Raw genomic sequence first — 11,513 nt, forward strand, 5'->3', positions numbered from 1 at the left:
GGTGGACGAGAAAACATAGAAGTGCATGCCTCACATGTCCAATAAACCATACATTTGTGTTAGGTTGGTCAATAGTTGCATTCCTATGGAATGCACATTGACACGTCCACATAACATAACTGAAGACCTCAGAGGGTTATGACATTTAGAGCAATGTGTGTTTTTGGTCATGAGGTAAGTGAAACACATGAACAAATTTTAGTAAATATGTGTGTGTATGTGTGGATGTGTGTCCGTGTGTGTTCAAATCAGTGGACATAGCGGGTCACTTGCCATAGGCCTACGAGAAGGGGGGGAACAACCAGGTGATCATACTTCAGGTATGCGATGTTGCCTTTTTCATTCTTCAATTAGTCGTGGCAGCAGTTCCTTTCTTTTGAAGCTTATCTTTTGGAGAAGTCTTCATTGATGAAGATTTTGGTTTCCTTCAGACACTTGGCTGAATGTCCTCCTTGTTTTTGAGCGTGAGCAGTTTCACCACTATAGATCTGGGCCGTCCATCGCGGAAGAACGTGACATTCCTATGCGCCCTCTCCATCTCGATGAGTTTAGTATCCAATTTGAGTTGATCTGCCAGGAGTCTTTGGCCCTCACTTCTGTGTCATGCCAAGTTTTAGTCTTTACGTCCTCGATTCCATCGATTAAAATGTATTGTGTCTCAATTGGTTTTCGAGGTAGTCTCCTTTGCAAGTGTTGGTTTGGAAATCCTCAGACATGGTTTTGAATTTGGTCTTGCTGGTGACATTTGCGCCCTTAGCTCCTCACCTCTGACTACGTAAACTCCAAACTGTGTATAAATCTCTTACATCCTTAAACAAGATAAACAAGATAGAACTGCCAAAGGGGGCGGTGTTGCAATCTACTGCAAGAGATAGCCTGCAGAGTTCTGTCTTTATCCAGGTCTGTACCCAAACCATTTGAGCTTCTACTTTTAAAAATCCACTTTTCCAGAAACAAGTCTCTCACCGTTGCCGCCTGCTATAGACCACCTCTGCCCCCAGCTGTGCCCTGGACACCATATGTGAAACTGATTGCCCCCCATCTATCTTCAGAGCTAGTGCTGCTGCTGGTGACCTAAACGAGGACATGCTTAACACCCAGGCCACTCTACAACTAAGCTTGATGCCCTCAATCTCTCACAAATATCAACAACCCACCAGGTACACCCCAAATCCGTAAACACGGGCACCCTCATAGATATCATCCTAACCAACTTGCCCTCCAAATACACCTCTGCTGTTTTCAACCAAAGATCTCAGCGATCACTGCATCATTGCCTGCATCGGTAACGGGTCTGCGGTCAAACGAACACCCCTCATCACTATCAAACGCTCCTAAAAACTTCAGCGAGCAGGCCTTCCTAATCGACCTGGCCCGGGTATCCTGGAAGGATATTGACCTCATCCCGTCAGTAGAGGATGCCTGGTCTTCTTTAAAAGTGCCTTTCTCACCATCTTAAATAAGCATGCCCCTTTCAAAAAAAAGTAGAACCAGGAACAGATATAGCCCTTGGTTCTCTCCAGACCTGACTGCCCTTGACCAGCACAAAAAACATCCTGTGGCTTCTGCATTAGCATCGAATAGCCCCTGTGATATGCAACTTTTCAGCACAAACTCAAAAAGTTCTGGGACACTGTAAAGTCCATGGAGAATAAGAGCACCTCCTCCCAGCTGCCCACTGCACTGAGGCTAGGAAACACTGTACCACCGATAAATCCACTATAATTGAGATGTTTGGGTACAGACCTGGATAGTAAGACAGAACTCTGCAGGCTATCTCTGCAGTAGATTGCAACACCGCCCCCTTTGGCAGTTCTATCTTGTTTATCTTGTTTAAGGATGTAAGRGAATTTATACACAGTTTGGAGTTTACGTAGTCAGAGGTGGAGGAGCTAAAGGSCGCAAATGTCACCAGCAAGACCAAATTCAAAACCATGTCTGAGGATTTCCAAACAACACTTGCAAAGGAGACTACCTCGAAAACCAATTGAGACACAATAACATTTTAATCGATGGAATCGAGGACGTAAAGACTAAAACTTGGCATGACACAGAAGTGAGGGCCAAGAAACTCCTGGCAGATCAACTCAAATTGGATACTAAACTCATCGAGATGGAGAGGGCGCATAGGAATGTCACGTTCTTCCGCGATGGACGGCCCAGATCTATAGTGGTGAAACTGCTCACGCTCAAAAACAAGGAGGACATTCAGCCAAGTGTCTGAAGGAAACCAAAATCTTCATCAATGAAGACTTCTCCAAAAAGATAAGCYTCAAAAGAAAGGAACTGCTGCCACGACTAATTGAAGAATGAAAAAGGCAACATCGCATACCTGAAGTATGATCACCTGGTTGTTCACCCCCCTTCTCGTAGGCCTATGGCAAGTGACTCCGCTATAGTCCACTGATTTGACACACACGGACACACATCCACACATACACACACATATTTACTMAAATTTGTTCATGTGTTTCACTTAACCTCATGACCAAAAACACACATTGCTCTAAATGTCATAACCCTCTGAGGTCTTCAGTTATGTTATGTGGACGGTGTCAATGTGCATTCCATAGGAAGTGCACCACTATTGACCAACCTAACACAAATGTATGGTTGTATTGGACATGTGAGGCATGCACTTCTATGTTTCCGTTCCACTCTCTGGATGATTCCGACTGTTCTGAAATTGACCAGAAATAAGTCTATCACTTGTGAATACTGTAATGTTGAGCAATTTAACAACCTATATAGCAGTTTATCTAATYCCAAGAAAAGCTTATTTGTTACCTTTTCAGAAACATGGTTGACTGAAGATAAGTCTATCACTTATGTGATAGTCTCCTGACCTCTCCTGTCTCAGCCTCCAGTATTTATGCTGCAGTAGTTTATGTGTCGGGGGGCTAGGGTCAGTTGGTTATATCTGGAGTACTTCTCCTGTCTTATCCGGTGTCCTGTGTGAATTTAAGTATGCTCTCTCTAATTCTCTCCTTCTCTCTTTCTTTCTCTCTCTCGGAGGACCTGAGCCCTAGGACCATGCVTCAGGACTACCGGGCATGATGACTCCTTGCTGTCCCCAGTCCACCTGGCCTTGCTGCTGTTCCAGTTTCAACTGTTCTGCCTGCGGCTATGGAACCCTGACCTGTCCACCGGACGTGCTACCTGTCCCAGACCTGCTGTTTTCAACTCTCTAGAGACCGCAGGAGCGGTAGAGATACTCTTAATGATCGGCTATGAAAAGCCAACTGACATTTACTCCTGATTATTATTTGACCATGCTGGTCATTTATGAACATTTGAACATCTTGGCCATGTTCTGTTATAATCTCCACCCGGCACAGCCAGAAGAGGACTGGCCACCCCTCATARCCTGGTTCCTCTCTAGGTTTCTTCCTAGGTTTTGGCGTTTCTAGGGAGTTTTTCCTAGCCACCGTGCTTCTACACCTGCATTGCTTGCTGTTTGGGGTTTTAGACTGGGTTTCTGTACAGCACTTCGAGATATTAGCTGATGTACGAAGGGCTATATAAAATAAACTTGATTTGATTTGATTTGAAGATGTCTCCTTATAATGTTGTTCACCACTGTAGAACATCAAGAGTGGGAGTGTCCATTTTTGTTCAAAAACGTTTTAAATTCTTTGTAAGAGAGGACCTCGCACTCACATCTGATAACATTGATGTTGATTCTCTTTTCATACAAATTCCCTCCTGTTCATTTTTTGGTTGTAAAAAAAGTGGTAATTGGATGCATCTATCGGCCACCYGAGTCTGACATTGGTAGTTTCATTGATATCCTTGCATCAACCTTGGATTTGATTAATAATGAAGATAACATTTGTTTTCTATTGGGTGATTACAACATACATTTATTTAAAAGTGAGAACCACTCACTGACATCTTATTTTTGTAGTCCTTTATACTCCAGCTTTATGTTTCCCCTCATCTATAAGCCTACAAGAGTGACCAGTTCATCTGACACCCTTATTGATAATATATTTTACAAATTCTTTGAATAATGTGGTTAATACATGTATACTGGATACTGACATTTGTGACCACTTTCCAATTGTCCGCTTCTCTTCGGCAGCTGGAAAATAATAGATGGGAATAGTTAATAGCATTAAATGTAGAGTATTTAACAAAAGTAATTGTGAGCTCTTTAAGATGTTGATTGATGATATTTCATGGGACATTTTTTATAATCAGGCTGATGACCTAAATAAAGATGGCGCCGAAGAACATGGCTGTTGTTTTACATTCTCCCAACCAATTGTGAAATGTTGTTATTTTTTTGCGTTTTGTGTAACTTATTTTTCAACTTATTGTGTACATAATGTTGCTGCTACCGTCTCTTATGACCGAAAATAACTTCTGGACATCAGAACAGCGATTACTCACCACGGCCTGAAATAAACTTTTTCCTTTAACAAGTCCGACGASAAGGATATCCTGCTTTCACTGGAACAGGCCCAGATCCACGTCTTTTGCATGAAGAAAAGACGCCGGAAAAGGGRATGCAGATCGGGGATCCTTCTGAGAAGCCGCAGGCAAGGGCCTAAGGACGAGATGGAACAGCACATTGATGAGGAGGCCATGTTGAAAGAAGCTATTTTATATTAGAACAGTGCASAGACCAGAAAAGACCCATTCCGACACATGTTCTAACCTCATTAAGGGACCAAAACGTACAATTATTAGGCTATCAAACAAAAAACKTTTTTTCGAGTGAGACTACTCATACCACTTTGATGAAAGGAAGTATCTACTAAACACCAAAAGGAACATTTCATTCCATCCTAAAATTGTTTCTCAAATGTATTTAACCAAGTATTAACTGATTATTCTTCCCTCTTGTGGCAAATGGCGTAATGAATAGTCTAAAGAGAGGTCAGGTCAGAGTCAGACAGTGTGACTCACCAAAGCCCTAAATTCCCATCACAAATGTTAGGCCTACATTTAAGGAGTGGAATGGATGGTCAACATGTTGACACTCTCTGTAATTGAAATGTATATTCGTCATTTATCATAGCTCAACACCCCTAAAGAGCCTCTCACTACAATACTACAGCTGAACCAACAGTCATAGGTCGCCAGAGCAAGGAAGAATCATTACTCTTTTAGGGGAAACACAATGATTCGCTGGTCGCTGGTTTCGAATCCCACAGTATGTCTATCAGAATGTGTTGCAAGTAAGATAAGAGCTTAATTTATGGCAGTCTGACCTCCTAGGGAGCCCAGGTTCGAGTTTGGGAAACCCTGCTTTAAGGTACCTGGTTGTATGAATGGGTCTACAATAACAGTGTTGATGTATGCACAAAGAGAGAGAGAACAGGTTCTATGAATGTGATCGAGTCAAAAGCCATTTACAATTCCCTTGAACTCATTCAACTGAAAAACTGACAAACAGAAAGGATGTCTAAATCACRAGGCTTCAAACTAGTTGCACTCATCTGGATGTTGATAATCAGCTACATCTGGTCAAGATGAGGTAGAGAAAGGGGTTGATGCCAATCATGAAAGAATGTGTCTACAGTCACAGTTCTGTAGCATCCTATTTATAGTCTTTGTGCTTTAAATCACTAATCKTAGCTACAACGGCATGCTTGATTTCTTATGAAGCCTCTCATTTTCCATTATATCATGGCAAAAGAAAATTTATTAGGGAAAGATGTGGCCTACTGTTGGTTGAAATGTTATTTGGTCTGATCTCTGAAGTCTGRTGCACCCTACCTACCCTCTGCCAGGCCTGGGTAGCATACATCACATTGCGTTCACAGATCCTATATAATTAAATAAACAATTGTGTCTGTGTTGTGGGTGGCAGGTAKCCTAGCGCTTAAGAGCGTTGGCCAGTAATCGAGAAGTCGCTGGTTTCGAATCCCTGAGCTGACTAGGAGAAATATCTGTCGATGTGCCCTTGAGCAAGGCACCTAACMCTAATTGCTCATTTAAGTCGCTCTGGATAAGAGCGTCTGCTAAATTACTAAAATGTAAATGTTCTGTACATATCACTGTTTGACAAACATGCTTCCTCTGTTGTCTTAATGAATCCCATCAGAACTGCAGTGGTTTTCTGGGGCCACCATAGTCTGACAGGATATTTGAGAAACATGAGGTCTGGGTAGCATTGGTTTCAATTGAATATTCTCATCTTCTGGTCATATTTTTATTATCAATTCAAAGTAATATCCGTGGGATCACTCTGGATCTATCTTAATGGACTTCCGGTTATTACTGTGGTCAAATGTGTGAACTTTTAATMTTTTTTAAACTAGGCCATCATTCTGGCGGTGTGGGTGTGTTGCTCCCAGAGTTACTATACTGTCCTCCTTCAACATGTAGTCCGTTCAGTCCTTCTCCGAGTGAGTGAAACAGTATACCTGTCTATGAACTGTCATTTAAGATGCTCTGTATCCCAGTCTGGGAGTTATCCTGTCACTCATATGTTCTTATCTGCAAAACATGTCTTAAGGGTCATAGTAACAGCTCCTCTGTGGGAATGTTAGTCTCCGACGTAATTAAGACAATGATGGATCCTGTCGGAATGCCAATTTCAAGACAGACATGACACACTCCAGCGCTGTTGAATTTTGSGCAGGCTCTGCAATGCTGTGCTGTTCTGTCTGCTTCTTTTTTGGTTGCCTTTGACTTTGAGAKTTTCATGGGAACTTTTCATMGTTTTGAGAGGATTGATAGATTTTCTGGTATGCCAGAGGTCATGTGAAAATACCCAGGCTGTCGTGTTATGCATCCTATGTCATTTGTTCACATTTAATTAGAAAGCAGGSTTGCTTTAGCATCATGGTTTTAAATGGTTTCAACAGTTCAAACAGTTTTTCTATTTAGTATTTTTAAATACATTTTCGGGATGGTAAAAAAACGCTTTCAGTGTCAACTTAGATGGCTAAATCCATATATATTGTATGTAGAAAAGATAATGGACCTTTTATATTTTTCAATAATATAATCTATTAGAACTAACAATTACCAAAATAAAGGCTAGACGGTCAGGGAGAATTTAAAAATCCCAAAACAACGCCAAWCTKGGGGCCTCTAAAATGTTCTCTAGAATTCAGCTGCGGGCTGACCGAGCCCCCTGCCACGCCCACCACCTAAGCCCCTTAGTGATCCAGAAAAAAACCTGTGTTTTCACAGAACCGAACATGGATAAAATTACTTGCTTTACATACATGCACTTGACTTCTCCCTCTAGAAACAACTTTGTCTCTAATGTACTGTGTAGGCCAGCATTACAGCATTGTCAGTCTGTCTTACTTCTTACTTACTTACTTCTTACTTACTTCTTACTTACTCAACAATTTGGTATGCTAGAAATGAGATTGAATTRGATAATGCAGGTGGGAATGATGAATTTATTATGTTTTTATATATTTACCCATTTACCCATTACAAGAACCAGATACATTGAAAATAATATCCTGCTAGACACAATAACCAGATTGCCTGCACCGTAGCTAGCTAAAAGGAAATCTGGACAAAAATCTGCATGGCTAGTTTCCAGAATGTTGGAGGAATTTAGATGGTTCTCTCTGTACAGTTTATAGAGACAATTCAMCCTCCCTGTGCCTATCTGTGGTCTAAAGGTATCAGACTACAGATATAGCAGGAAACCCCCTAAGTAAGTATGACATGGTAACGTCAGACTCAGCTGTGGCTTCCATCTGTGGACATGTGTAGCTGTGTACCCTAGTGCAGGTGTTTTTAGAGCATAACAGCACGTTATAGCCAAATATTTATAGTCATTTACATTTACATTTAAGTCATTTAGCAGACGCTCTTATCCAGAGCGACTTACAAATTGGTGCATTCACCTTATGATATCCAATATGATTATGATAGTCAAATGTCTATTGTAAGGACTTGGGAGGTTGTATTCCTTAAGATGTTGAATGCCTTAATTAGGTTAGAGGAACAGCGGGTGTTTGAGTTTCTGGCATCCGAGTAGCTCCTAGGATCTGGAGTAAGGATGGCCTGTGTAATTCAGGCCATTCATGATCAAAAACAATTGAAGACTGGAAAGAACTGGTGGGAATAGCCTCATGAGATGTAACAGAGGCTGGTTGTTGAGAGATAGTGATGACATTATGATGAGTGATGAGATGATAAGTTATGGTAGGGTAACTTGTATGGTATGATTGTACACTGACTAGCTGTGGCTTTGAGTCTTATGTCATACAKGTGAAATTATATTTAGATCACACTTAGGCTTGTTTGAATCGATGTAGCCTATAAAACCCCACTCCAGGTTCAATTCACTGGTAAATTAGGATAGTAACAGAGCTTACCAAGTATGACACATTGGACAAAAGTTGCAGGGGGCATTTCTACATCTTTATAGCYTAATCCATTCCTTTTAATGAAGTCTCGGCATCCCATTCTGGCTACCTTTCTGCCTCCAACTTTGACTTAATTCTCAGATTKTTGTTTAAATTTACTTCAGTCCATTTTCTCTGTAGATGTGACTGACACATCTCACATGCATTCCAGATGCTGGATGTTCTCAGGGTTTCTGCTCCTTCAGAGATCACTGTGTTTTAAGTTTAAACAACTGGAGACGAGGTCCTTCGTATTGTTCTCTGGACCGAGCCAGTGCCCTCTAAGAACTGGCTTGGAAATGWGGAAAAGTTTGCTACACGTTTGGGAGAAAAACAGCAGGAGTTGGAATGGTCTGAATTAAGAGGCCAGAGAATAGCTGTGCAGCGACGCTCCCCATCCAACCGGACACAGTTTAAAAGGATCTGCAGAGAACAATGGGAGAAACTTCCCAAATACAGGTGTGCCAAGCTTGTATTGTCACACCCAAGAAGATGCGAGGCTGTAATTGCATTAGCAAAAATGTCAAAAAAMMGTTTTTGCTTTTTTCATGCAAAAAGGATTTGGCATGGGTCCTCAGATCCTCAAAAGGTTCTACAGTTGYACCATCGAGAGCATCCTGACTGGCTGCATCACTGGTATGGCAACTGCTTGGCCTCCGACCGCAAGGCACTGCAGAGGGTAGTGCGTATGGCCCAATACATCACTGGGGCCCAGCTTCCTGCCATCCAGGACATCTATCCCAGGCGGTGTCAGAGGAAGACTCCAGCCACCCTAGTCATGGATTGTTCTCTCTGCTACCGCAACAGCAAGCCGTACCGGAGCACCAAGTCTAGGTCCAAGAGGCTTCTAAACAGCTTCTACCCACAAGCCATAATACTCCTGAACAGCTAATCAAAGCGCTACCCAGACCCCCTCTTTTACGCTGTTGCTACTCTCTGTTTATTATCTGTGCATAATCACTTTAACTCTACCTACATGTACGTATTCCCTCAATTACCTCGACTAACCGGTGCCCCCGGACATTGACTCTGTACCGGTACCCCCTGTATATAGCCTTGCTATTGTTATTTTACTGCTGCTRTTTAATTATTTGTTACTTTTATTTTCAATTATTTACTTATCTATTTTTTACTTAAAACTTCTTAAAGCATTGTTGGTTAAGGGCTTGTAAGTAAGCAATTAACTGTAACGTCTACACCTGTAGTATTCGGCGCAAGTGACAAATAGAATTTGTTTTGATTTGATTTGGGGTATTCTGTGTAGATTGATGAGGGGAAAAAACGATTTAATCCATTTTAGAATAAGACTGTAACTTCACAAAATGTGGAAAAAGTGAAAGGGTCTGAATACTTTCCAAATGTACGGTATAATCAACAACTGAAGAAGACCTTGAATATTATCAATTACATCTATCGATGACATCCTGCTAAGATATGATAACGACTTTCCTGGCCATACTTCACCTGTCCGTCAGAAGACGAAGCTGTAGTTCTAATGTGTRTACATTTGCATGTCTAATGCACACAAACATTTCCACATCCACTTTTGAAAGTTGGAAGGAAAGAGGCAAGATGTCATAACTGTCATTATAGATGCTGAAGCCAGGGATGTTTCAATGAAATGCATTCGTTTCACTTCATGTTGGATGCTAAGGTCATAGTCATCATTACTATTTTGGACCAMCGATCAGAAGAACATTGTGCACATCAATTCTCATATCTGTTCACTTTTTTTTKTWGCTCTATCTCTATGACAACACACACTCTCACGCACCTCTCATACACATTCACACACACCCTGTAGAAAGACATCGGTCAAGGTCCAAACGATTTGATTTTGCCAAGATTAAGTTTCACTTGAAATCAAAAGTCTAGTCGTTGTTAAGAAAGCATGACATCGAAAACAAATCACGTCCGCCCTGTGGCTGCCTCATGCTCGGAGTCAGCGGGAATGTGTCAGCACAGCCTCACATTCTCAGCCTATTCGTGTTTGTCTGAGAAAAACTTTGGCATGTTTTGGCAATCCGTTTTCACTTAACATTACTCTCCTGAATGTTATAGTGCTCTAATGGGAGTCCATTGTGACATGTTTTTACTGAAAAATATAGAAATTCTGTATGGTTGTTCTCCATGCGCTTTTGAGGATTTGTTAAATCATTTCCTTTAATTTAGATGGCTTGTTGGATGCAGTACAAATGCACTGCATCCAGGGCTCAACTGAAAAGGTGATGTAAATCTCTAYATGACTTCCATGGTTAAATAATTGATACAAAAATAAATAATTCTCTCACAATTACAGAAATGAATTGTGGGAAAACATCTTCTGCCCCAGTCATCTTTTAATATCTAAAGAATTCTCTGGCCATCAGGAGACACATGGGAAAACAGAGGAGGGAAATGAAAACTATTCATTAATATGTCTTTGCTACAGTAGGGTTGCATGTTACTCAAAGATTTCTAAGTTTACCACTAAACTACCATCATTTTGCTAACTTTCAAGGAATATCTGGAATTGTTATCAGATTACATCTAGAGGCCTTTTTTGAGTACAGTACATCAGTTTATCAGTTGTCTGTAATTATCTCTGGCCCTCTGTGTGGCCTTATCACGTGTGTGTGTGTATGTATATATATATACGGATATATATACACTACCAGTCAAAAGTTTTAGAACACCTACTCATTTTTCTTTATTTAAGCATTTTATACATTGTAGAATATTAGTGAAGACATCGTAACTATGAAATAACACATATGGAATCATGTATTAACCAAAAAAGTGTTAAACAATCAAATGAATTTTATATTTGAAGATTCTTCAAATAGCCACCCTTTGCCTTGATGACATCTTTGCACGTTCGTGAGTAAGACATTTAAACGTGTTAACCCTCGCAAGGCTGCCGGCCCAGACGGCATCCCTAGCCGCGTCCTCAGGGMATGCGTAGACCAGCTGGTTGGAGTGTTTACGGACATATTCAATCTCTCCCTATCCCAGTCTGCTGTCCCCACTTGCTTCAAGATGTCCACCATTGTTCCTGTACCCAATAAAGCAAAGGTAACTGAAGTAAATGACTATCGTCCGTAGCAATAACTTCTGTCATAATGAAGTGTTTCGAGAGGCTAGTTAAGAATCATATCACCTCTACCTTATCTGACACCCTGACCCACTTAATTTGCATAC

At 41.1% G+C, this 11,513-nt stretch overlaps 1 long non-coding RNA gene across 1 annotated transcript in view; it reads left to right on the forward strand.

Moving 5' to 3' along the window:
• The window catches only part of LOC139023748 (uncharacterized), a 10,964-nt gene extending 6,701 nt beyond the window's left edge, over positions 1–4,263 (forward strand). Inside the window, exon 2 of the long non-coding RNA XR_011474904.1 lies at positions 3,016–4,263. This is a non-coding gene — a long non-coding RNA (uncharacterized lncRNA). The remainder of the gene's footprint in view (positions 1–3,015) is intronic.
• The last annotated feature ends 7,250 nt before the right edge of the window (positions 4,264–11,513 follow it).

Source organism: Salvelinus sp. IW2-2015, linkage group LG4p, assembly GCF_002910315.2.
Source record: "Salvelinus sp. IW2-2015 linkage group LG4p, ASM291031v2, whole genome shotgun sequence".
Lineage (NCBI taxonomy): Eukaryota > Metazoa > Chordata > Actinopteri > Salmoniformes > Salmonidae > Salvelinus > Salvelinus sp. IW2-2015.